We start from the raw sequence: 23,618 nt of genomic DNA on the forward strand, positions 1-23,618 counted from the left end.
TGCCTCGCTTTACAAATGGATCATCAAAGAGGGATGGGAGAACTGAAGCTCCTGGTCCTTAGTTCCTTCTGACCTTCTTTTGGAAAGCCAGGATGGACATCAGACAGAGCACCTTGGTGGCAATGAGAGCCAAGTTTCCCCTCCAGCCTGGACCTGGTGCTGTGTGGCCATTCATTGGCATGTGAAGATGCCCAGTAGAAAGGAACTGAGGAATCCCTATGCTGGGACAAACAGCACAGCCTGAGAAGATTATTCTTTGTGTAAAAACTCTAGAGCTCCAAGGAAGCTACCAGCTTGTAAGGAGACGACAGGTAACCATCGGAGTCACGCCAGCCTCCCCAAAAGTGGGCAAGTGAAGGATGCTCTGAAATGTGCAAACATACAGAAGGCCAGAACAAGCCAGGGGTTGTTACATCAGCAGCTAAGACTGATTTTCTGAGTTGGAAAAAACCCTGCGGCCCTCTACCACAGGATGCCTATGGCTAACAGCAGTTAGATGCTTCTTTAATGGTTTCTTCAGTCAGCTTCCAAAATCTGTCCTGATCCCAGGTGAGAGCTGCCACCACAGAGAAACCTTTATCTCCCTGGCTTTGTGTCATGGGGTGGGAGATCAGTCAGGGGGATGCCACTCATTCTGCCTACCCCTGTAGAAACCCAGCCCGCCCTGCAGGCATCTCTGGAACATCCCTCTCAGTAAGGGAATGAGACTAGCCTGGAAACATTTGGCCTTTCTTCAGCCTCAAGGGACTCTGTCATTTCTGCTGCCAAAACTGTCCCTGCAGCCGCCAGGGCCTGTCCCTGTAGTGGCAGCATACCCAGCACTGTGCTTGTGGATGCTCAAGGGTTGCCCAGACCTGCGTGTGCCAGCTGGGCACATGCACCCGCCTGGCCAAAGTACTGCAGCCATGAGGTTTGCCCGGGGAATCCACACTGCTGCTGCATCTTAAGCAGGGATTGGAAGTCTCTGGGGCTCCTGGCCAGGACATGAAACGCCTCTGGCAATGTCTGCAGGCACGCTCATGGGGGGAGGCTGCACCTTCTGCTGCAAAATCTGGGCTTGAAAAAATCAGTGACATTTGTGAGTGGCATGTGACATTGGAGGTCCCCTGCCCCTGGTGGCAGCTCAGCTCTTGCTGCTCCTTCACAGAGCTGTACACAGGGGCTGCCAAAGCAGAATCACTGCACCAGGGAACACAATACAGGTCACAACCACCCACCTGGGGATGGCTGATACTGTGAGTAACCACCTTTGTTTGCATTTTGCTTTTCCTGATTCCAGGTAATATTGGTTTCAAGGGAAGAACATAGCAGTAATGAGTTTCTCTTTCGGGGGTGGGGGGAACACACCTGTAAATCAGGGCCACAATAGATGCTTGTGCATGTCCACACATGCACATTGCAGGTAAGGATGCAGGTAAGGATGTGTGCTGATGCAGGGCTGGCTGAACTCCCTAGAGGGAGGAAGGTTCCATCTGGGCAGTGAGGTATGGAGGTATCCTGAGCCCAGAGGCATTTTCTCAGGGAAGACTGCCACAATCCCTATTAGTAAATGCTAAAATGTCAGATTGTTATTATTATTATTACTACTACTACTATTATTATTATTTCTTCAAATCAGAAGAGAGTTATCCCAAAGACTGTCTACAACAATGGGTGCTGGCAGCAATGCTATATTCCAGGTGATGCCTGACCCCAGTTCTGCTCAGCTGCACTCACAGCAGTTACAACCTGAGTGCAGGGAGATTTCGAAACAGCCAAACTCAGGATTTAATCCTGTTTTCCAGAGAAGCTGAGGGAGGGTCTAGTACTGGCATCAAAGGATGCTGAGGTCACTCAAAAACAAAGTTCATGCTGGCCTCATGAGGGGACCAGGTGGGCAAAGACACAGTTTGGGCACACTCCTCAGTCCTGTGTGGGGGTTGCAAGCACAATGAATTACTGACTCTGGAACAGTTCTCTAAATCATCTTGTCCAAATCAATCAGCAATCCCACTCTGTAAATAATAAACAGATGTGGTCTGGATTAAAACTGAACTGGCAGATGAGTCTCTGTTATAAAATCATATTTTTTTTGTCCAGCATTGAAACCCACAAAATTGAGAAGCCAGAGTCATCAGTGATGGACAACCAAGGTGGAGACAGGGAGGGACTTGGATACAAGTGGAGGAGCTGGGCTGCTTTTCCCTGGTGATGAAGTAGCAGGATGTGACCCAACAGCAGTCTACAAATACTGATGAAGCAATTTCAAGGATGATGGACTCAAAACCTTCTTGGCAGTGCCTGGTGATACATTAAGGAACAGTAACCATGAAGTCCTGAAAGGTTAAGGTGGAATATCGGGATGGTGCAGCCTTGACAGAGGTCACCAGATGAGTGGGGGAATGTCTGGCCATGGAAGGTGCTATGGCTCAGGTAGGCAGAACCATGGCTGATCTTGTGTTGATCATCAGTGTGGTGCTGGGAAGGGACCTCTGGAAACTCCTTACACTCCTGTTGTCCCTTTCCATCAAAACTTCTTCAATTCTGTAACAGAGGTGTTACAGTGTCTTTCCAAATGATACTTGCCATGTGAATCTGGCAAGGGAATTTGTTTGTGCCTTGCTTTATGGGTCCCTAACCTCTGGCCAGCCCATTTTACATGAACAGCAATGAGCCACTCCTTTTGAGACCAACTGAGCAAAAAGTGGTTGATCTGCAAATAGAGTGTTTTGGTTCTGTGGTCATAAAGTACCAATTAATTCCATGTTAACAGGCATTCTTCACTCTGAGGATGAAGTGCTGCTCTGGAAATAGAGCGAAGATACAGCACAGGATGATGCTGATTTGCCAAAGGTTGCCTGGTGCAGGATGAACATGTCAGGTATAGGCAAGGCTGGTGGCTAGGGAAAGAGCAGACAGGACTAGGCAAAGGGGAAGGCATTGGAGAGGAATATTTCACATGTGCTGACCCTCTATAAGCAGAAAGAATCTGAATCTGGGGACAGGAGAGACAAAACATACATGTGAGATCTCAGCAGTGTCCATCAGTGCCATCCATGGGCAAGAAGCCAGACTGAGGGAAAAGAAAGATGGAGATGTGGGCTGGAGAAAGCAAGAAATAATAAAGGGGAATGCTGTGGAGAAGACCTGCTTCACTGGGAAGAGCACAGTATACCAGTCTGTGTGGGGGACTTGGAGGAGCCCAGGAATGGGGTTGGTGTAGCTTCGTGATGGAGCCGTGTCCTTTGGCTATGTTTAATCTACAAGTGTGCAGTGACAGGTGCACACAGAGGACACCAGCACTGCCTAGTGGTGCTGCCCAGCAGATCTCCATAACCAGTAGAAGAGCTGTACAGCTCTGGGGAGAGCATCTGTGGAAAGCCAGGAGGCATAAAAGGAACATGCCAGCCAGACAGCACAGGACATCAGTGCCAACTGGTGCTGAACAGGCCAGGACTTCAGCACAGGGTTGTGCCAGCTTCCCAAGGGGCCTGGCAAGCCGTATGGCTGTATGAGAACTCCCCTGTACTCAGATCATCAGTCTGAGTCTCAGCAGAGCTAGTCGTCTTCCTTTGGTGCCACAGCATCTCTGCATCAACAAGGAGGATAGAGCCAGCCCTGCTCCTCTTGCCCAGCATTCCCACCTTCCCAGGCAGAACAGGAGGCATGGCACTGTGGGCCACCAAAGCGAGGGTGCTGCTGGTCCAGCTGTGGGGTGCTGAGATGGAGGAAGGACTGTGGCTACTGTGCAAAGCCTTCAACACTGTGTGACCAGGAAATAGGCATCCCAAGGAGGTCTGGTTGTGAAGAATTCCAATGGAAAATGCACCTCGGCAGGCTTGGCTCACCATTAACTGGTGCTGGACCCGAACCTTGCTGGGCCCAAACCTTGCAGGTTGCTCCATGCCCAGTTTCTCCCTGGAGAGGTGGGTCACCCGGTTCCTGCTCCCAGCCCATCTCTTGGAGCACCTCACTGGGGAGCGGCATTCTCTCCTTCTGGGCCTGAGGCCTCCGAAGCCCTCCCGCGCTTGTTCTTACACGCGGAGCCGCCCGCGGGCGCCTTCGCACCTCGAGGACTTCGGCAGGCAGCGCCTGCGGGGGGCTCAGCGCGGGGACGGGGCAGACGCAGCCCCACAGCAGGGCCGGGCGGTGCGGTGGGGGCAGACTGCGGTGCGGGGCAGGTCCCGGGGCGGTGCGGGGCAGGTCGCGGTGTGGCACGGGCGGGTCCCGGGGCGGTGCGGGGCAGGTCCCGGGGCGGTGCGGGGCAGGTCGCGGTGTGGCACGGGCGGGTCCCGGGGCGGTGCGGGGCAGGTCCCGGGGCGGTGCGGGGCAGGTCGCGGTGTGGCACGGGCGGGTCCCGGGGCGGTGCGGGGCAGGTCGCGGTGTGGCACGGGGGGGTCCCGGGGCGGGGCGGGGCAGGTCGCGGTGTGGCACGGGCGGATCCCGGGGCGGGGCTTGGGTCCGGTTCACATCCGGGCAACGCTCGGCGGGCGCGGACGTGGAGCACGTGGGCGGGGCGGTGGCGCGCGGGGGCGGCGGCGCGGCCAATCAGCGCCGCGCTCTCATCGGTGCAAACAGGAGCACAATGGAGCGAGCGGCGGGCTCGCTGCAGCCAAGCTTGGCGCGAGCGCCGCGCAGTTGACGGGCCGGCCTGCCAATTGGCGGCGGCGCGCGGCTCTGGGCAGCCAATGTGCGCGCTGCGGGGGCGGGCCCGGGCGAGGTTAGGGTGTCCTTGCAGGGTGCTGGGCTAAACTTCACCAAATAAAAGCTGTTTGTGTTGGGGCGGCTGCGGAGCCATTTTGGGTAAGTTCTGCCCCGAACTTTGGGTTCGCCCGCCCGGCGGGGCCAGGGTAGCGGCGGGGCTGCGCCAGGGCGGTGCTATGAATGAACGCGGCGGCGGCGGCGCGGGCCGCGGGGCGGGCGGGGGCCGGGGCGGGCGCCGGCCCTGTCATGGCTCCGGCCGCGGGGAGGGGCGGCGGTGTCCCCGGGTCCCTCCGCGCCGCCCTCCCCCGCCCCCCGGGCCGCGGCAGAGCGGGGAGGGGGAGCCGCACCCCGCCCCACCGGCCCTGCCGCCCGCCCCCGACCGGGCCCCGCCGGCTGCGGGCCGGCAGCGGCGGCGGGTCCCGGGACGTGCGGGGCCGGGGGCGGAGGCGGGGCGGGCTCCCCACAGCGCTGCGCGGAGGCTCCTCCCGGCCAGGGAGGGGGAAGCGGGTCCCCCCGAGTGCGGGGTGTTGGAGCTCACCCGCGGGGCGCACTTCCCCCCTGGCATCTCTGCTGCGGTGCTCAAGAATATCAATAATTAAGTCTTTAAACTTGGCGGTCGGGGGGAAGCGGGTTCCTTTGCGTGCTGGAGGCCCCGGGGCGTGAGCCGCCCGCTGTCTGGCCCCGCTGAGCCAGGCGCGGGGGGATGCGGTGGAAGGGCCGCTCCCACCGGGCCGGGCCACGGGCCCGGCCCTGTCACCGCGGTTCCGTCCCGCTGCGCGCGGAGCAGACGCGGATCAGTTGTGACATCGCAGCCATGTCACAGCAGAGGCATCGTAGTCACGGTGGAGCCGCGTCTCGCCGCAGTCATCGAGCCCGCTGCGTGTCGGTGGCCGCACGGTGGGGTTCCCCTGTGCTCGCCAGTGGCGCTCACTGGCGATGGAGGTGGATTTTAGCCTTGATCAATGAGGTTTTTAGGATGAAGGCTGTAGGAGACGCAAACAATACGGGAGGAGGAAGCGAAATCGTCAGCTCGGGTTGCTGCTGCGGGGGTGCAGCCGCCTGAGAGCGGATCTCCCTTTGATTCTCGGTTTGCCTGCTGACAGCTACACTGAACTCGCAGTGAAGTCGAGGACCGCGGGTCCAGGCAGGCTGTCTCAGCACATGCAGAGCATGTTCTGTCTGGTCTTCTGCTGGCCTTTGATATGGTAGAGTATTTTGGTAATTTTGCTATGAAAAACGCTTGCTTTGTTTCTTCAGGAAGTCGGGATGCTTCTAGCCAAAAGCCCAGTCTTTTTTCTTGTTTACATCCTGCTCAGGAAATGCAGCAAATGCTCTTGAGGTTGGAGAGTGAGGGGAGACGGATGGAGATGGTTGGCTGTGCTTGTGCAGCGTCTGACGGACTGGGCAGAAGCCTCCAGCACCTGCAGCTGTCACAGGCCTCCCTGATACAGGGCTTCTGCAGGGCAGACTGGTGCTGTTGTCTTGTTAGATGTTTATCCCTGACCCCATCATTTGCAGTGTATCCCTTTAAGTGCTGTGGAGTGAGTTGAGCTCTCAGAGTGTTTTCTCTGCTGTAAAGTGTTGCTGCTGCTTTTGGGCCCCATTTAGGTGATGGGATTGGAAAAGGTGCTCCTTCATGCAGGAACTCTGCTTACCCTTTGCAGAGAAATTGTAGTTTTGGTCAAAATGGTAGAAGTATGAAGCAATAACAGCATGTTTTGCTCTGGGAGTAAATTCTTCCTGGAGTAAAAAAGTTGTTTCTCTCTCAAGGCTTTTGGCCTTGAGCTGGGTTGGTTTTGTTTTAGGGCTGCACCATTGTTCCTTCCCAGAAAATTGCTTCCTTTTCCACTACAAAGTAGAAATTTGTCTTTGGGAATGCTTATTCAGTCTGTGTCTCTGAATTGGTACAGCTACCTGTTCTTGCAGGTCCTTCAGGGGTGCTGGATGTACTGCTGCACTGCCTTCACTGCAGAGATGGGCTGTGTGACAGCAGTGGGGTGAAGCTCATTGAATGTTGCCCCTCAAGTGTGTCAAGCTGGAAAACACAGTAACTGTGAGAGCTGGATCCTGTCAAAATGTATGTGTGTGCCTTATGCAGCAGAACTGAAAGTACATGTTTTTAGTCTTCAAAGAAAGCTGAAGTCAAGGAGAGGACTTTGAGTGATGTTGGTTTGTTTGCACTTTGATGAAGTTTGAAGCCCACTCTACAGCCATGGCTGCTTATTCCTGCCTGTTCCTTTATTCTCATTCTTCCCAGCAGAAGCATGGGCTGCCTTGTCCCTGAGGAGGCAGTTGCAGCCCCTTACTGCCGGCCAGTGTGGGTACCCTGTGTGAATCTTACACTAATGCAGCTATTGCAGTGTTTATCCGTGCTGCAGCTGTGAATAATGCACATCTGTCCTGGAAAGTGCTGTCAGGGACCTTTTTACTGTGCTCTGAGTGCTGCTGTCTTGTTTAGTAGTATATGCCTTTTTAATGGCTTGAGTTTACCTCTTCCTCTGTTGTCCTGCATGGTGACCTTAGGGGACCACGCTGCTTGTCTTTGAGCAGCTGGCCCTAGGTGGTCCAGTGTCAGATCCAGGGGTCAGTGCTGTGGGTCTTTTTGGGGTCTGCTGATTTCTAGTGACTTGGTGGAGGAGGCTCTCAGAAGAGTGTCTAGTTTTCCTTACTTCTTTTTACTGCGTTTCTTCAGCTGGAAGTAGATTTCTGCCCCTCCCTTCCACCCCAAAAGTGAAAGCACAATAATTTTTAAGATCCAGTCTTCCTTGAGTGATCTTTAATATTTTATCAAGAGTTTCTCCAAACACATAAACTTCTACAGGTGGATAATACAGAGAGTTTCACTGTAGTGGTTTGTGTTATTTCAAGAAGGCTTTGTACAAGCATGTGAACTTGTTTTTGTGAGCTGGGTGACTTTGTGAGACTTGTTTTTTGGGAGGCTGCCAGACTGGGCCTTTGTGTTTTGCTGTGGTGTCCTGGCCTGTCTGGGCTTTGTGCAGATAAGAGCTGATATCATCCTCATCAGTGTGCAGGAGAAGCTTACCCTCACTAAGGGGGAAGAGCTGATCAGCCTCGTGCTGAGAGTGAGCCCTTGGTGTGGGAATGCAGACTCCAGTGTTGGGTCTGGAAAGCAGCATGGGGAGGCTGCTCTGAGGTTGTCTTAAAGCTCAGTGGTTGAACATCTCATTGGGCCTTGGGGCACTTGAGAGGGCTTGTTTCATTGCTCCTGCAAGTAGCAGTGAATGCATTTCTCCTTGCTCATCCCCAGTTTCCTGCTTGGGACAGTCGAGTCAGTCTCTGGTGTTGGTGGTCCTACCCTGATCTATGAAATCAGAGGCAGAATGGTTGCTGGAGGCCAACAAGTGCTGTCAAGGGGAGAGAAGATGGTGAGGATGAAGGGTCTGTATGCAGTGAGGCAGTAATGTTTGCTGTGGCACAGTGTTAGTGACATGCAGGGTTTGTGTGGTGGGTTCTCAGCACCCTAAAAACCCATGAAAACAGAATTACCCTTGACTGTGGGAGAGGTGTCAGTGCCTGTGTCGCCAAGCATGGTGGTGGTGGGACCAAAATCCTCTAAGGAAGTGCTGAGCCCTGCACAGCGCCGGGCTGTGTGTGCAATGCCTGTCCCAGCCTCCAGTGATCATCCGGCATCAGCCTCTGGTGGAATAACAGAGCTGGGGAAAGCTGATCAACCGGGCAGCAAAAAGGGAAAATTGTGGTTCTCTGGGTGTCAGCTTGTGACATGAGGAGACTCTGATTTTGTTCCTAATATCTCAGGCTGGTGCAATATGTTTTCCATGTGATAGGACAATGCCTTCAACTTTCCCTTATATGGGAAAATCTGGGATGCAGCCTAGCAATCCGCCAATATGTGGCTAATAATTTTTAGCATTGTTATGTTGGATGTGTCCAGTCAGCCTAAGAATTAGGGTATACCTGAGACACTGTGGCTGGGCTTTAATATTTAAGGCCAGTCCCTGACAGATATCTGTGGAAAGGTTATGACTGTGCTCTAGGGAATGCCTGAGCACAGTTGGCTCTTTTGGAAGTCAGCTAAAAGCTGGAGAAGTTTGTGCCTGAGTGTAGCGCTCCAACTCTGTGCTTCCCTTGAGCCCAGTGCTTAGAGAGGTGCTGAGTTGTATTAGTACCAAGTGGGGGTCACGGGAGCTTTTGACACATCCATTGTGTGAGGACCTTCTCTCTGTGGAGGAAATACTGCCTTGATGTGAAGGGGTGCATGCTGTTTCCATACTGCAGCCTGTTATCTCAAGGCATTCTCAGCCTGTAGTGAGTATAAATCTTGCTCTAACAGGAGCAAAACACTCTTTTTTAGTCCAGAAAAGAAAATGAGAAGCATGGGAACCAAGTCCCAGTCCCTCTTAGCTTTTTGTGTGGGTGTTAGAAATGTGCTTGCAGAGGCGTGTTGGGTATGGTTCAAGGAGTGCGGGTGTTATTGTGAGGGTGAGATGCTGGCTTGGCTGTGGGGTGCCCATCATATTTTCCAGCCCTGGTTTCCCCTTGAGGGATGCTGCTTCTTGATACTATGAATGTCTGCCCTCTGAGGTACAGCATGCCTTCTGAAGGCTCATATTTTCCCAAGCTTTATGCTGGTTGTTTTGGGATGGTTTGTTTTACTGTGGTGTTTGGGAATTTTTTAGTTTGTGTTTTTCCTGGTAAGATTAAGTTTATATGTCTTCTGGTGAAGCTTTCTGACACTTGTCTGGTTCTGGTTCTCTCTGCCATTTGGCCCAGTTGTGATGGGAAGTCTGGGTTGAAATGCCACTAATTAATTGTTTCCTTTTGGGGTGACTGTGCTGAAAGCAGGGAAAAGTTATGCTTGTCAGTGTCAATTTTCAGAGTATCTTCTAAATGTATCTTTAAAAGTGTGGGATCAGTGGAGCCCTGTTTTGCATTAGAGTAGGAGACTGTATCAGGGGTCTGGTGTTACTCTAGGCCCCTGAGCTGGCTTCATGTCCTGCTCACATGCCTGTTGTTGCAAGGGAGGGACAGGTAGGCAGTGAATGGGCAAGGTTGTTTCTCTATCTGATGTGGTCCTAAATTATTTGTTTGAATTACAGCCTGGGACCCCTGGCACAGGAAAAGAGGTGGGAAGGGCAAAAGGCCTGTGCAAAGGCCTGGTGAAGAAGGCTGGGGGGAGCTGTGTCCCTGTGGCTATCAGTGGACCTGTGTGGAGAAAGAACTTATTGTCTTTAGGGTTAAAACCTCCTGGGATGTAAGGCCCTCACCTCTTTCCCCAGGAGATACCTTGTTTGTATTTCCTTGAAGGCAGAAGCAGGACTTTAGCTAATTGAGGGACTTTAGCCACCAGGCCCTCCCTGTTAGCAACCACTGCTGGGAGTTGTGCTTGCTCTCTATTGCACTGAGAACAGGTATTTGTTTTGTGGACATAGTTTCATTTTGCACTTCAGTTTACACTGTATGGCTGCCTTGGAAGGTGAATTTCACCACTAGCAATTAGCTACATGCAGGAATGAGGGTGCTGCAAAGTTACAGGGGACTTCCACTTCTTTGACATATAGATAGGTGAAATATTGGCTCTTCAAGAAACATTAATGTCTTATTATATATGTGCATTGAGACAGAATTAAAGTTAGTCCTAGATACAATAATAAACATTAGTGCTTTGCTATAGATGTGCTGTGAAAGCTGCTGTCTTTGTGTGAGCCACTGCCTTGATCTAGGTCTTGTGCACAGAGCACTTTTTAACCTACAATCTTTCATCTGCTTTGGTTGAACTTAGAATATACTTTAGATAAAATGAAGTTTGAGTGTTCAGTGTCTGTTAATTGAGGATCTGAAAAGAGCCATTTTTGATGACTTCTTTAAATGCCTGGTGCATCTTTGCCGTACCCTTTGCTTGCTTAGCCTCGGAAGGAGTGCAGTGGGGTGTGCAAATGCACAGCCGATCCCTCCTATTTGTATGCTTCTCTGCTTGTTGCTTTAGGGCAAGCAAAGCTCTGTTTCTCAGTGATCTTTCTCAGTCCCTGCAGGGTGCCCCTCACTAGAGTATCTGAGCCTTTCCCGGCATGCACTTTGGTGCATATATAAAAGCAGGTTTCTCTCCTCCACCGCAGACAGTAGAGACTGTGCTCTGTTTGTTGCGCAGTGATGTTGCGGGGAGGCTGGCTGAAGCAAGGCTTGTGCTTTCTGTGAAGGTGCTGAGGCTTGCGGTTGCAGATTTGTGGGCCAGTCACAGTGACTTTTCCACCTCCTTGTTCTGGAGGGTGAGTGTTTCTGTCTGGGAACAAAGTTGCTGGTTTGGAGTTGTGCTAGTCCCACATTGTGCTTTGAGTGTGAGGACCAGGGTCCTGAATCCTGAAGGCAAAGGAAGGAGTGTGTCACTGTGGGTACTGGCTCTTTGAGGCTTGTAATTTCAATTCAGGGCCCTCTTTAAGGGCCCTGAATTGAGGTGTGGCTCTGCAGGTTGTAGGACCTATGTGTTTGAATAGGTATGGTTGTACCCACATCTGACAGGACATGCTGTGTGTGGAAATGTGGGCAACTGCACATACTGCTGTCTGGTTTCTAGACAGGCTCTCCATTGGCTGCTCTGCTGAGTGGATCATGGCATTAGAGCTGAGGACAGTGTTCTTAAACCCTTTCCTGTATCCAGCTCTACTTCCTGCTCTTTCTGTCACCCTTACCTGGAAGAGGGAGACAGACACAGAGCAGAAGTGGATTTCTGGACCTTGTTGCATGATTGTTCCTCTAGAGATGCCTGCTGAAGGAAGGGTTCAGAATGTGAGTGGCTTATCCAAGTACAGAGGGAGAGGAGATGTGGAAACCATGTTGGTTTGGATTTTGGACAGGTATGTGCAGTAAGAATGGTCTAGGACATGGGTCTGTGGGAGCTGTGCTCTTCTGCTCTGTCCAGGGTTTGCTTACCTAGCTTCCACATTATTACATGTCAGAGGAGACTAATGTCTACAGACCTGCCAGGCAGACAGGGGCAAGGGTGTCTTGGTAGCTTGATGCAGCTGATGCCAGGTGCTTGCCCGCTGGCTGACCCCATGATGATGGTGCTGGTTGGCCAGGAGTGTCCAGGGTGTCTTCTGTATCTGTTTCCTGAATAAATGCAGCTTGAGTCCAGGAGAGAGTCACAGCAGCTCTGTCTGTGTGCTGTTGGAAAAAGCTTGGTGTGGTCTGGGGTTCCTGTTCTGTTTGGAAGGAGGGACTCTGCAAACATGGGACTATGCAGCCAGCATTAGTGACAGTAGCTTGGTATCCTCAGGCAGGAACCCCTCCTGCCCATGCATTCCCTACTCGTGCAGCTGTGGCTCTCCAGCCTGACAAGGTTGATGCTCTCTTCACTGTTCTCTGAGCTCGTCTCTGACTAAAGCGTTTTATGAGCTGAGGCAAGAAGGAGCTACCTCTCTATATGCACTTCAGGCAGTGTGCATGTTGCATATTGCAAGTGTGCACACTTGCAGTGTGTCTGGGCAGGCCTTTGTGTGCTCACCATTTAAAAGGGCTAGCCAAGTGTATTGCTTATATTATATTAGATTAGATTTATTATATTAGATTTATTAGATTTATTAGATTAGATTTATTAGATTAGATATATTATATTAGATATATTAGATATATTATATATTATAGTGTATATATTATATTGTATATATTATATATATTATATATATATTTATGTATTATAAATATATATATTGCCTATAGCAAAGGAGCTGGCATCACAGAACCCCAAGCATTTGCACAAGAGGAATTGAAGAATTTTTTTGGTGCTGCTCTCAGCCTTCCATACTTTAGTCTTTCTTGGGATGGTGTAAAAGACAAATGCAAGGAAACAGAGATGGTTGAGAAGAATGTCTCATTACAGATAGCATCTGAACTCTAGAGACTGTTCTCTCAAAGTACCTTCTCAGGCCTGGAAAACAGCAGATTTTGTCTGTTGCTATTTTGGAGAGAGGTTTGCTAGATTTTGTCAGGATGTACAGGCAGAACAAATGCCATGAGCTGTGGGACCTCCCTACAGCATACAAAAACTCTCAGACCATGGTTATTTGGCATGTTATTTTCCTGGGAGCTTGGCTCCACCAGTACCTGGCCCTGCTGCAGGCAGGGGTCTGCCAGGCAACCTTTCTGCCCTGACCTGGAATGGGTGGCCTGGGTTTGCAGCGCTACCAGGACAGGTACAGCCTGTGTGGGTGCAGGAGCTCTTTTCCAACAGGGCAGCATCAATCAAGGGGCCTCTGTAAGCTGATGTTGGAGCTGTCCTGTGCTTGGAGAGTGAGCAGTGTAGCAAAATATCCTTCTGCTCCTGGAGATCCCTTCTAGGCCCCCCCAGCCCTCACAGTGTATGAAAGCATAGACCAAGCTGAGTTTCCTTTATCACCTGTTTTTTGAGATCCCTAGGACCAGGATGCAGTGCTGCCTGGCCCAAGGAAGAGCTGCTCACTTATCACACACTAAGATGTACCTTGGGATCAGCCTTCAATGCCCATGCTCACTCAAGCTGTGGTCTGAGACGTTGCCATGGTTGGCAAAGCAAGGCTGGCCCCGTGTTCCCTTCTGTTCCTGCACTGTACACCCCTTGCCACTCTGCCACCCATTCACAGATGAGGCATTTGACAAAGCAGTGGCATCCATCCTGTTGTGAGGGCCTGGAAATGTTTAAAATGCTAACTTTGTTCCTGTGGCCCAGCTGCTGGTGACTTGGCCATGTTTCATTCAGCTCCTTGGATGTATTTCCTTGGGCACATTCTCATGGGCTAGTCATTAGATGAAGCAGGAGGTTGGAAGGAGTGCCCCAACTTTTTCTTTCACCCTTTTTCTTTACCGTGATTATAGGTGGAGAACAATGGGTGTCGTGGTTTTAAACCAATAACTAAGAAAATTACTTATTTCTTGCTGTGAGATATGGATTAGAACAAGAGCAAAACAGGCATAAAACTTAAAAGGAAAAAAAAAGAAAAGTTTATTGACAAACTACAATAAGAACACCAGAATAAACTTCCAGAAAAACCTTTTCATCCCTTGTCTACCCACTATTCCCTTGTTCACATGACAAAAGAGACAAAAACTTTGGAACTTTGATGGTTAAAACAGTCCCAATTCTTGCTACAGTCTTTTCACCAGTCTTTATAGAGAAACAGAAGTTTCTTCCTGTTAATTTATGGAGTTTCTCACAAGAAAAACTATTTTTGTTATAGTTTTCCATTGCTCTAATGTTAGCTGCCCAGAGCTGCTGTTATTAGAGCCCACTCCTCCCATTTTCACATCACTCTCAAGTGTGTATGGGCCATGGGTCTAGGGATGGGATTTTTAAGGATAAGTTATTCAAAGGCAAAAAGTCTTCTTCATCTGTTTCTGTGAGCTTCACTAGAAAACAGTTTTCTCATTGCCTCTCAAGGCTTCAAATCTTCCAGCACTTCACTGTACCATAATTACTCTACCTTTTTACTCAAAATTTACACTTTGAACACCCTATTCCTCCCTATTTACTGTCATGAATTAAAGGAGTGTTTTCAAGACCTTATTGTCCATTTCCATAGTTTTAACAGAAAGATATTTCAGCTTAATTAAAGCATCTTCTTAATTCTCTACCTTTTCTGAAGCTTCTTTTCTTTCCTGTCACTGGTACTTTATAAAGTCTCTTTTCATGTTGATCACTCTCTTTTTCTCTGGATAAAAAGATTAATCCGCAAGCCTCATCTGGGAAATGAAAGAGTTAAAATCTTGCCCAGGCTGTTGTAGGTAGTTCTGTGGCCTCGGCCGGTGCAGGAGCTGGAGCCGTCTGTGATGGAAAGTTCCTCATGGCTGCTCTGGAGAGTGTAGTCGCCGCGCCCAGCCTGCTGCAGGTCTAGAGCCTCTCTCCTTCTTCACTCAGCAGTTTCTTTTCTGAATTTAGTTACAGCAAAAAACCTGCAGCCGAGCCAGAGATTGGCTCAGCCCTGCCTGGCCGGAGCCCGGAGAAAACTTTTTCCGCAGGGCCCGCATCCCCCGGCCGGGAGACGCTGGGCCCAGCCCAGTCCCCGCCCGGCCGCATGGCCTGGGCAGGGAACGGGAGGCCTGGAGCTCTGCCACCCTTCCCAGCCAGGAAACAAAGAGAACCAAGAGAGCTCTGGTTTTACACTTTAAGGTAGGGTTCACAAGTTGATCCCACTTTTCAATGGCCTAAACTGCTGTCAATTCTCAGCAATGACCGATAATTGGTCAGGAGAAAAGACTCCAGGCAGTTCCCAGCAATTTAAACTTTCTTAAAGGTAAAGTAACTCCATGACAATGGGGAATATCTTAGTCAGCAGATAACAGCAGCAAACAGAGATGTGGGGACATCAGGTGAATGACTAGTAGGAGTAAGAGTGGTCCACTGTGGAAGTCTGTGGCAGGGAGCTTCAATTGCAGAAATTCCTGAATAAATGATATTCAGCATGACTGGACTCTGCAGTGGGGTCTCCATCACTATTTGGGGCTGTGGCCAGTGTTGCTGTACCTTCTCAGCACAAAATCTGCTCAGGGTGTCAGATGTGTCCTTCACGTGTCTACAGGCAATTCTTGAGGTGCATTATGTTTGTTCACCTTCTCAGTAGCCCTGATGTCAATGTTGATTTTTTTATCTCTATTCTAGCATTAGAAAATAGAGGCACAAAGGGTTATGATTGCCTCTGAGGAGCTGTTTGCAGTGTGGCAAAGCTGTTTTCTGACAGCTTGAGTTTGCTGTGCAGGATGTTAACAACAGCAAGAGGAGAAAATCTGTACTTTCAGGAATGCCATCTCATTTTTTGGCCATCTGCCTTGAGGTAGTATGAGTTTGGTGCAGTTTGGTGTAAAGCTCTCAAACCTTCTAAAATGTTCTTTGAATAGGCTGTTGGAATGTTCCAATCCCAAGGCCTACTGGTTGGGCTGGCTTTTGTACACCTTTCTTACTAATAAATGTTAAATAATGTGCTTGGTGGCTTCTTTGTAGGGACAGTGACCTTGGAGACGGACTTAGCTAAGCTTTGAGCACTCGTGTGAGACATAAAAGGCAGCAGGAAAATGTGCAGAGTGCACAGGGCACTGGTTTTTGTTGAAACCTTTACATCCGTGCTGGTAGCTGGAGAGCAGCTGGATGTTTTGCCCTGATGCGAGAAGCCTCTGAAGCAGCTGACAGTAACCCCTGTGCTCCCTTGAGCCCAGTAATTCCTCAGAGACTTTTTTCTTACACTACTGGGAAGTTTGGCTCCTCGTTACTTCTGGTTCAGGATGCCAGCAGGAGCTAAGCCTACAATTCTCTCTCTACCCAGGGGTAACAGCCAGGCACTTCAGGGAAGAGAGCCTGCTTCCAGCACTGAGAGTGTGTGTCCTCAGAGCTTCTTTGCGCGCTTCCATCTAAAACGTTGTCACTCTGACCAGAGGCTTTCTACAGCCTCTTTGGTAGCTGAAGCTGCCTTGTGGAGGAGCAGATTGGGTGGACTGTCCCAGGCTTAGAGGAGTTGCCCACCAGGCATCTTTTTGGTTGCCAGCAAGCTGGTCATGCCACTGTGTTGAGCTGCTGTGAGCAGTGAGCTTCTGACTCCACAGGCCAGAAGAGTGGTTGTGGCTGCCTCTGGCCTGCAGCAGGGTGCCAGAGGGATGGGGGAGCTTTGTTGGATGCTGTGGAAGTGACACTTGGTCATAGGCTTTATTGGCTTCTGGAGCTCAGGACTCTCCTGTAGCATGTGGATGTTGCATTTTTCTTACTTTAAAGTAGGAAATTAGGTGCTAGGAGTGTGATGGAAAAAGTAGGAAGGCCTGGACACTCCATTCATGGCCTTTCTTCTTGGCTTGCTGATGTGCATTCTGGGGCTGGTGAATAAAGTGGAAGGAAGATTTGGCACTGGTGATGGAGGAGTGGCTTGTTAAGATTTGGCAGACAGGGTAGTTAATTTGGGCTGTGTGGTGACCTGGATTGGATGCCACACTGGAGCATGTTTGTGTTTCATGGGTAGCAGAGGTCTGGTAAGTGCTACATCAGTGATGTGGAATGGGCCTTGCTGATGGGTAAGGAGCTTGAGCTGGGGATGCTCTTGATGAGGCACATGAATTGTGCTGGTGGGATACTGCTCTGCAGGGAGCTGCTGTGGACCCTGTGTGTGCAGGAGTGCTGCACATGCTCTTGCGCACCAGTGCATCCTTGCCCATGAAATCATGCCTTTTGGCATTGAGGGTGGTCAAGAGCCTCCCCTGTGGGAGCCCAACCTGCTGGGTGCTGGCTACGAGCCTGGGCAAGCTGTGCCTGTCTCCTTTCTCCCTTGACTGTGTAGGAACTGCATTGTAGAGATTTGGTTTGGTTTTTCTCTGGGTTGGTTTTTTTTTGCCTTTCTGATGCTGAGGATTAAAATCCACTGCCTGAGGCTTATGGGCAACTGTTTGGAGTCAGGCTCTTGGCCAGCAGATCAGAAGACAACAGACACAGTAGGTTTGAAAAACCTATCTTGGTGCTGGTAGCTCCTGCATACCAGGGTAACAGGATGATGATGTGGGAAAGGGCACAAAGCTTATGCTGGGTGCATCCCCCATGATGGAGAAGGGGATACAGGGGTGCTGGGTGCATCCCTGCTCTGCAGACAGTCACCTTGCAACTCCTGTGCCACTTTGGAATGGTGTGTTCCCTCATTTTGGGCTGTTAATGAAGATGATGAGGGAAATACATTTTATGATGAGCTCGGATGTGATTTCCCTCTCTTTAGCAGCAAGCTGATGAGCATCTGTTTGCATGTTGAATGGCCAGGCATGACTTTTTGTTCATGATGTGCCTTCATGGAACAAACTGAAGGGGCTTTAGCCATTCTGCTGCTTTCTCTTCCCTTGTGCTGTTGGTTCCTGCTCACTGCTGTGCTCACTGGACTCTGAGTGAGCCCTTGGTTCTCAGCCCTCTGGCACTGTGCAGCTGCTGAAGGTCATAATGGTTATGGTCTTGGGTTAGGAGCTGCAAACCCTCCAAAAAGGAGCTATTGCTGGTTCTGCCACGTGAGCTTGTCATGAGAGTCATGAAGTGCAACTGACTGAAGCTGCATTACCGGGGGCTGTATCCAACCTGCATGTGCTCTCTTGCTTGCTGGATGCCAACAGAGCATCCTCTGTGGACAGGCAATGCACAAGCCCAGGTGTCTCCCTGGGGTCTCTGATGTGGCTCTTGATGTAGGGCTGAGAGCTTGGGAGCAGAGTGTTTGTGTTGAACAGGCTTTTTGGAAGGGAATGCTGTGCAGTGTCACCATATTCCTTTTCCAAGGGAGCAAGTGGCAAGGAGGTTTTGTTGATTTACTGCCTGCTTGTCAAAATCTTGTTGCCCGTTTGCCTGTGGGGTGGCAGAGTTGGGTGTCCTTGGAAGGTACTGCAGGTTTGCCATGTGCTTTTGGTGTCCTTATCAGCAGATCTCTGGGCTCCCCCGGCCCCACAGAGAACACAGTTCATTAACCCCCTCCTTTTTATAAAGATTAAAATATTTTGAGTACAGAAAATTACTTGCAGGATGGCTATGTCCCTTGGGGCTGGCTGTTGGTGTGGTGGTGCCTGTCCTGGACATATGTACCTGCCTGATTCATGTTTGCTCCCTTACTTTGGGTTAATTGGACCTCTGTGTACTCTTTCCCCTTTTTTCTTCATCCTACCATTGGTTCTGCTCAGGAATGTGGGGCCTGTGCCTTCTTCCCCCATGGTGCCATGGAGTGTTACAGCAGCTCTGAAATGAGGACTACTTGACTGCTTGGTTAAGCCTCTCCAGATGAGATGCTGAGGGAATCTTGTTTTCTATAGCTGTGTAATCAGAGCTGGGAAGATGCTTCCCCACAGCCTCTGTTTGGGAAGGAGAATGTATGCTCTGCTGCCTGGCAGTGAGCTTGCAGACTCCACAGCCCCCTGCATCGCTGCTGCTGCTCCTCTCTTGCTAAACTACTGGGTTATTTTTAACTTGGAAAAATTACAACTCGAGATTGGCATTCTCTACCCCCAGTGGAGGGCTTGGAGGCAGGATGTGGGGGAGGCACTGCGGAGGCTGGGAATGCAGCTCGCCGCTCCAGCGGGCCCGTTTCCAGGGGCTTGTGCCCCCCGCAGCCCTGTGCCTGCCGGGCTGCACTGAGGCTGTGTGGTGAGGCTTCTTCTCACTCGGCACGAATGGAGCTTCAGCCTGGATTCCCATGGTGAAGGCACAGAGCTGCTGCAGACACATAAATAAATCCTGCTGCAGCAGGCTGTGAGGAGAGAGCTGTGCTCTGCCTGCCAGGCTGCTTGCGTGACAGCCTGCAGACAGGTAGCTGCTGACAGGGACGAGGTACCTCCTTCAGACAGTATCCTGCAGAGATGCTCTCCGGTGATGGAGTGTGCTGTGGAGGAGCAGCCATCCGGGTTGCTGTTTTGCCTGTTGGGGGAGGCTTTGCTGGACCATGCAGCGCTCCTTGATTCAACTTGCAGAGAGCTGTTGGGGAGGAGCCAGGGAGAGAAGTGCCGCTCTCCCGCCCTGGTTCTCTTTCACCCCTCCCCTAGCTCTGCCTCTAGTGTTTTGCAGGCGGTTGCGTTGTCAGTGTGTGTCTCCCCTGCCTGGAACTCCCCGAGTGATGGGAGCATCTCTCTAAATCTGCTGGCAGGGAGATGTTTCTGCAGAGCCTCTTTTCCATGCAGCCCTCAGGAATGTAGTTCCCTGAGTCCCTCTGGATTGCAGCAGACACTCAAGTTTCAAGCTCCGGCAGCTCTGCTGGCTGAGACGTGCCTGTGCAGCCCTGCTTAGGAACAGGGATTGATAAGGTAACAAGGCTCAAACAGCACCAGAGGGCTTCAGATGTGTATCTTTGCTGTTTGGTCTCAGAGAAGACTGGTAGCCAAGCCAGGGAGAGCAGTACAGGTTCCAGGTTCTGCTCTTGGTCTGTCCCAGTCAGACCTGTGAGTCCTTCACTGCTGCTCACCTGCAGTGTGGATGCATCAGGTGGGGAGGGTGGCTGATGCGTAGGCCCTGCTTTGTTGTCCTTGGACTTGCTGTGTGCCTTACCAACTACAAAGCTATTGAGGAGATTCCTCTGATGGGGAGGTGCTGCCACGGCCTGGGGTGTTCTGTTCCGGCTCGCCTGGCAAAGCCTGCCAGATCCTATCAATTCTGATCTGTCGTCTGCTACTCCACAGCTCTCTCAGTGATTGGCCAGGAGTAGCAGGGGAACACAGCAAACCTCTTGGCAAGCGATGACCAGTCCTTATGTCCCTCAGCTGACTTCAGGCAGATGCAGGCACCCTTCCTGGCTTCTTTGGGGATGATTCTCAATTGCTTGTCAAGTCTGGTCCCGTACACCTGCTTTGGGCAGTGAGCTGGTGTGAGGCTCTCCAGGCTGTGGGATGGAGTACACCATGAGATACTGAGACTATTCATCTGCCTCTGCCCTCAAATCAGGACTCTCAGAGTTCCTGCAAGAGCAGTAGTACTGATGTCTCATCTCTACAAAGGCAATGTGTTGCTTGACCCTGACAGAGAAATGACAAAGCTCACATCATCCCTGTATGGTAGAGAATGGCTACTGGCTACTTCCTTTCCTCAAGGCTGTCGGGTTTGTTCTCAGGCATGAGACACTGCTCTGTGTTTGAGCCAAGGGCTGCTCCCACAATGACAGCAGGTGGTGGAGAGTAGAGCAACTCATGGGCAGCCAGGCCTGGAGTAGCACCTCTTCCTTGAGAGAGCTACTCTGCAGCTTCTGTGATGCAGTGGGGTGTCCCCACCACTCCAGGATGGTGTGAACACACAAGGACAGCTGCTGACACTGGCACAGGTGTTGGTGTGTGGAGCAAAACACAGACCAAGGTTCTTTACTTGGAAGACAGGCTTCTGAAAGCTCTCAGTTGCCCTGTTGCCTGGTGCCCTTTGTTGCTGCCTTTGTCTGGCAGGACTGAGCATGGCTCTTGTGCTGTGTCTGTGGGATCTGCTGCAGTTCTTATTTCTAAGGCTCCTCATCAATCTGTACTCTGACCTCTGCCAGTATTTGTGTCAGGGCAGGTTACTACATCCTCAGGTACCAGAGGAGTAAGGCAGTGCTGAGCCACCCAACTTCCCCTGGGCTAGTTGCCATCCATGAGCCTGGTTTGCTACCGGCCTGTAGGCCTCGGCAACAAGTTTGGACCTGGTACCCCTGACTAATCTCTTTTCCTTCAAGCTGTGCCTAGGCACTTCTTGAGGTGCATCAGCAGAGCAGACCTGCTTGTCTGAAAATCAGTAATTTCATGGCATGGCTATGCAATTCTTTATCTTCCTGCTTGTCCTTCAGGGCTGCATACAAAGTGCTGTGCCTGTGTGATATCTGTATTTTCAAGGGGTCCTTCTTTTATTTAGAACTACAGAAAGGAGGAGAGAGAAGGGCTATTTGATGTTGAGGAGGTAAGCAAGGCTTGTGTCCCTCACCTTGAAGGAAGTGTCACCAGCAGTCTACTGATAGATGCATCAAGAAGTGTCTAACCTCCCTCTATCTCAAAAGAGCTGCTTGCAGTGAGACCTTGTCCTTGGCACCTCCCCTCCCTGACCCTGCTTTGGGTGTGCCAGGTGCTGTTCCTGCACCTGGGAAGGGGAACCCTCTGGCTTCAGGGGGCTGGAAGACAAGGTCATTATCCAGTGGGCTAGTGCTAGGTAGCTTGGAGGGTGAGTGAGGCTGTGTGGAGTAGGTGTACTGTATTAGAGCACTTCTCTGGTTTGTAATAAGCAGAGGGGTCTCCAGCCTGGAGTGTGGGGTTCCTATTCCTCTTGAATGTCACTGATTAGCCACCAAGAGGGGCTTCCATTCTGCTACATAGGAAAAGCAGCTGAAAAAGCTGCTGATGTCTAAATCAAAGAATCATAGAATAGGTTGGAAGGAGTCTTAGGTCATCCAGTTCCAATCCCTCTGCCATGGCCAGGAACACCTTCCACTAAAATGTACTTTTAGGTCAGGGTGGACAGCTGAGGCACAGATCCCAGTTTGTGTGTGTATAGCGTCATTGTGTGGTCCTGGCTGGCAGTGTGTCCTTACTTTGCAGGAGAAGTATCTGCTGGAGGACCTCCTCATCTCAGCAGTGGTGCAAGGCAGACTGTCATTCCACTGGACCCAGCTTGCTGTGCTTCAGGGGATCAGGGGCACTCAATTCTGGCCTGGGAGGGGAGTATCCAAGACACCTGCTGGGAAGCAAGTGTGATCCCTTTGCTGGATTTTTATCACTTCATTGAGATGTGTGTGTGCTGCATGCTGAGTGGATTGGTTGTGTCATTCAATGTCTGCCACAGGTATGAGCTGAAAATCAGAATTGAAGTGTATTGAGTGGAGTCTCCTCTGGAAATACTAAAAACCTCCCTATTCACAATCCAGTGAGACCTGCTCAGGGTGAAACCTGCTTTATCAGGGAACTTGGACAAGATGATCTGAAGAGATGCCTTTAAATTCCAGCCATTCTGGGATTCTGTGTAGCGACATGTGGCTGCTTACAAGTTTGCAATGTCCAAGGCTGTTTCCTGGTTCTGCTCTTTGCAGTAGCAGCTTTAAAGGGACTTGAGTGCAAAATTCCTGTTTAGCAAGGGCAAAGAAAGAGTGCAGGTTTTCCAAATGGGTTATCACCAATGTTTTTGGCACATAGGTGGACATGCCCACACAGGCCTGTGGGTGCCCCTTGTCCTTCCAGAGGTTATTGGCTTATGAGCTTTGCTTTCTTTTGAATCCCAGGTCCTGGTGTGTTTGGAGAAAGCCACATGCCCCTTTTTATTTGTCCTTCTGAAGGGGATCATTAAGGATCTGGAGTGTTCATTTTTGTTTAACTGCACTTGTTTCCTAGCTGCAGCCTATTTCCACAGATAAAATGGGTGCTTTTTCCCCTTTGAAGAAGGCTGTCACCTGCCTCTTGCAGGCAACTGAAAATGGCACTGTGCTACAGGAATGTGCTCTAATAAAGTAAAAAAAAATTGCTGCTGTAAGGTGTGTTCTCAGGTAAATGCTATTAGTTTCTGCAGATGCTGGCGCCTCTGCTTTGTCTGGGTTTGTGGCCATTTTGCCTGTTGGGGACAAGTCTATGGACGTGACCTGGAGGGACAGACAGGGCTGTGCTCATGTTGCCCCAGGGCAGCTCAGGGGCTGAGCTGACCTGAGGGAGCTTCTAAGCTGTAGCCAAGGCATGTGGACATGTACACCTATGCTGTGGGTTGGGGGACCTGGGGGCACCTGAACTGTCAAAGAAGAGAAGGGAGGACAAGGCTTGAACATAATATGGACCCTGGAAGTAAAGGCAAAACAAAATTGGGACTGTGTTCAGAGCTGTTGACTCCCATTTTCCTCACCATGCTGCGGATGAGATTTCCCTTCAGGAAATGCATGTTGCTCTTAGGATAAAAGCTATGAATAAAACTTCCTTTCTGAAGTGCCTTGATGTGTCTGTGACTGAGGGGCTGTTGAAACATCTTGAGACAAAGAATGCTTGAAGGGATATTGGTGGAAGTCTGCAATGGGAGAATGTCAGAGATTGCGCTCAGAGGTTGAATTTTGTGTGTCTGAAGTTATATGTGGGCCCAGACTTTGGCAGTGGTTGTGTGGGGATCTTGGGAGTACATGCAGGTTTTGGAGAGATGGAAAGGCTGAAACAAGTCTGGATGTGTCCCCAGGAAAAAGATGGGGGTGGCCTCTGACTTGTGCCATGTGCCTTACTGGTTTTGGGGGCTGTTTGACGGTTTCCTATGAACCATAGAATCAAAGTAGTTTGGAAAAGGCCCTTGAGATCATTGAGCCCAACTATAAACATAACACTGCCAAGACCACCACTCAACCATGTCCCCAGGTGCTCAAGACACATGTCTTTTAAATCCCTCCAGGGATGGTGACTCCAGCACTGCCCTGGGCAGCCTGTGCTAATGCTTGACAACCCTTTTGGTGAAGAAATTTTCCTTAATCTGTAACCTAAACTTCCCCTGGTGCAACTTGGGGCCATTTGTTCATATCCTGCTACTTGGTAGA

General features: G+C 50.7%; 1 protein-coding gene across 8 annotated transcripts in view; it reads left to right on the forward strand.

The window, feature by feature from the left end:
* Positions 1-4,624: 4,624 nt before the first annotated feature.
* The window catches only part of CHD6 (chromodomain helicase DNA binding protein 6), an 87,557-nt gene continuing 68,563 nt past the window's right edge, over positions 4,625-23,618 (forward strand). For 6 of the 8 annotated variants that reach the window (XM_088064726.1, XM_088064729.1, XM_088064730.1 and 3 more), the window contains exon 1: positions 4,626-4,782. The gene's annotated coding sequence lies outside the window, so the exon portion shown is untranslated. Of the gene's footprint in view, positions 4,783-10,909; positions 10,929-23,618 lie in introns of those variants that run through there. The other 2 variants (XR_015774192.1, XM_088064727.1) reach the window with 2 other exon arrangements.

Source organism: Pseudopodoces humilis, chromosome 19, assembly GCF_049639895.1.
Source record: "Pseudopodoces humilis isolate 2021_Gansu_Grassland_sample_001 chromosome 19, ASM4963989v1, whole genome shotgun sequence".
Taxonomy (NCBI): Eukaryota; Metazoa; Chordata; class Aves; order Passeriformes; family Paridae; genus Pseudopodoces; species Pseudopodoces humilis.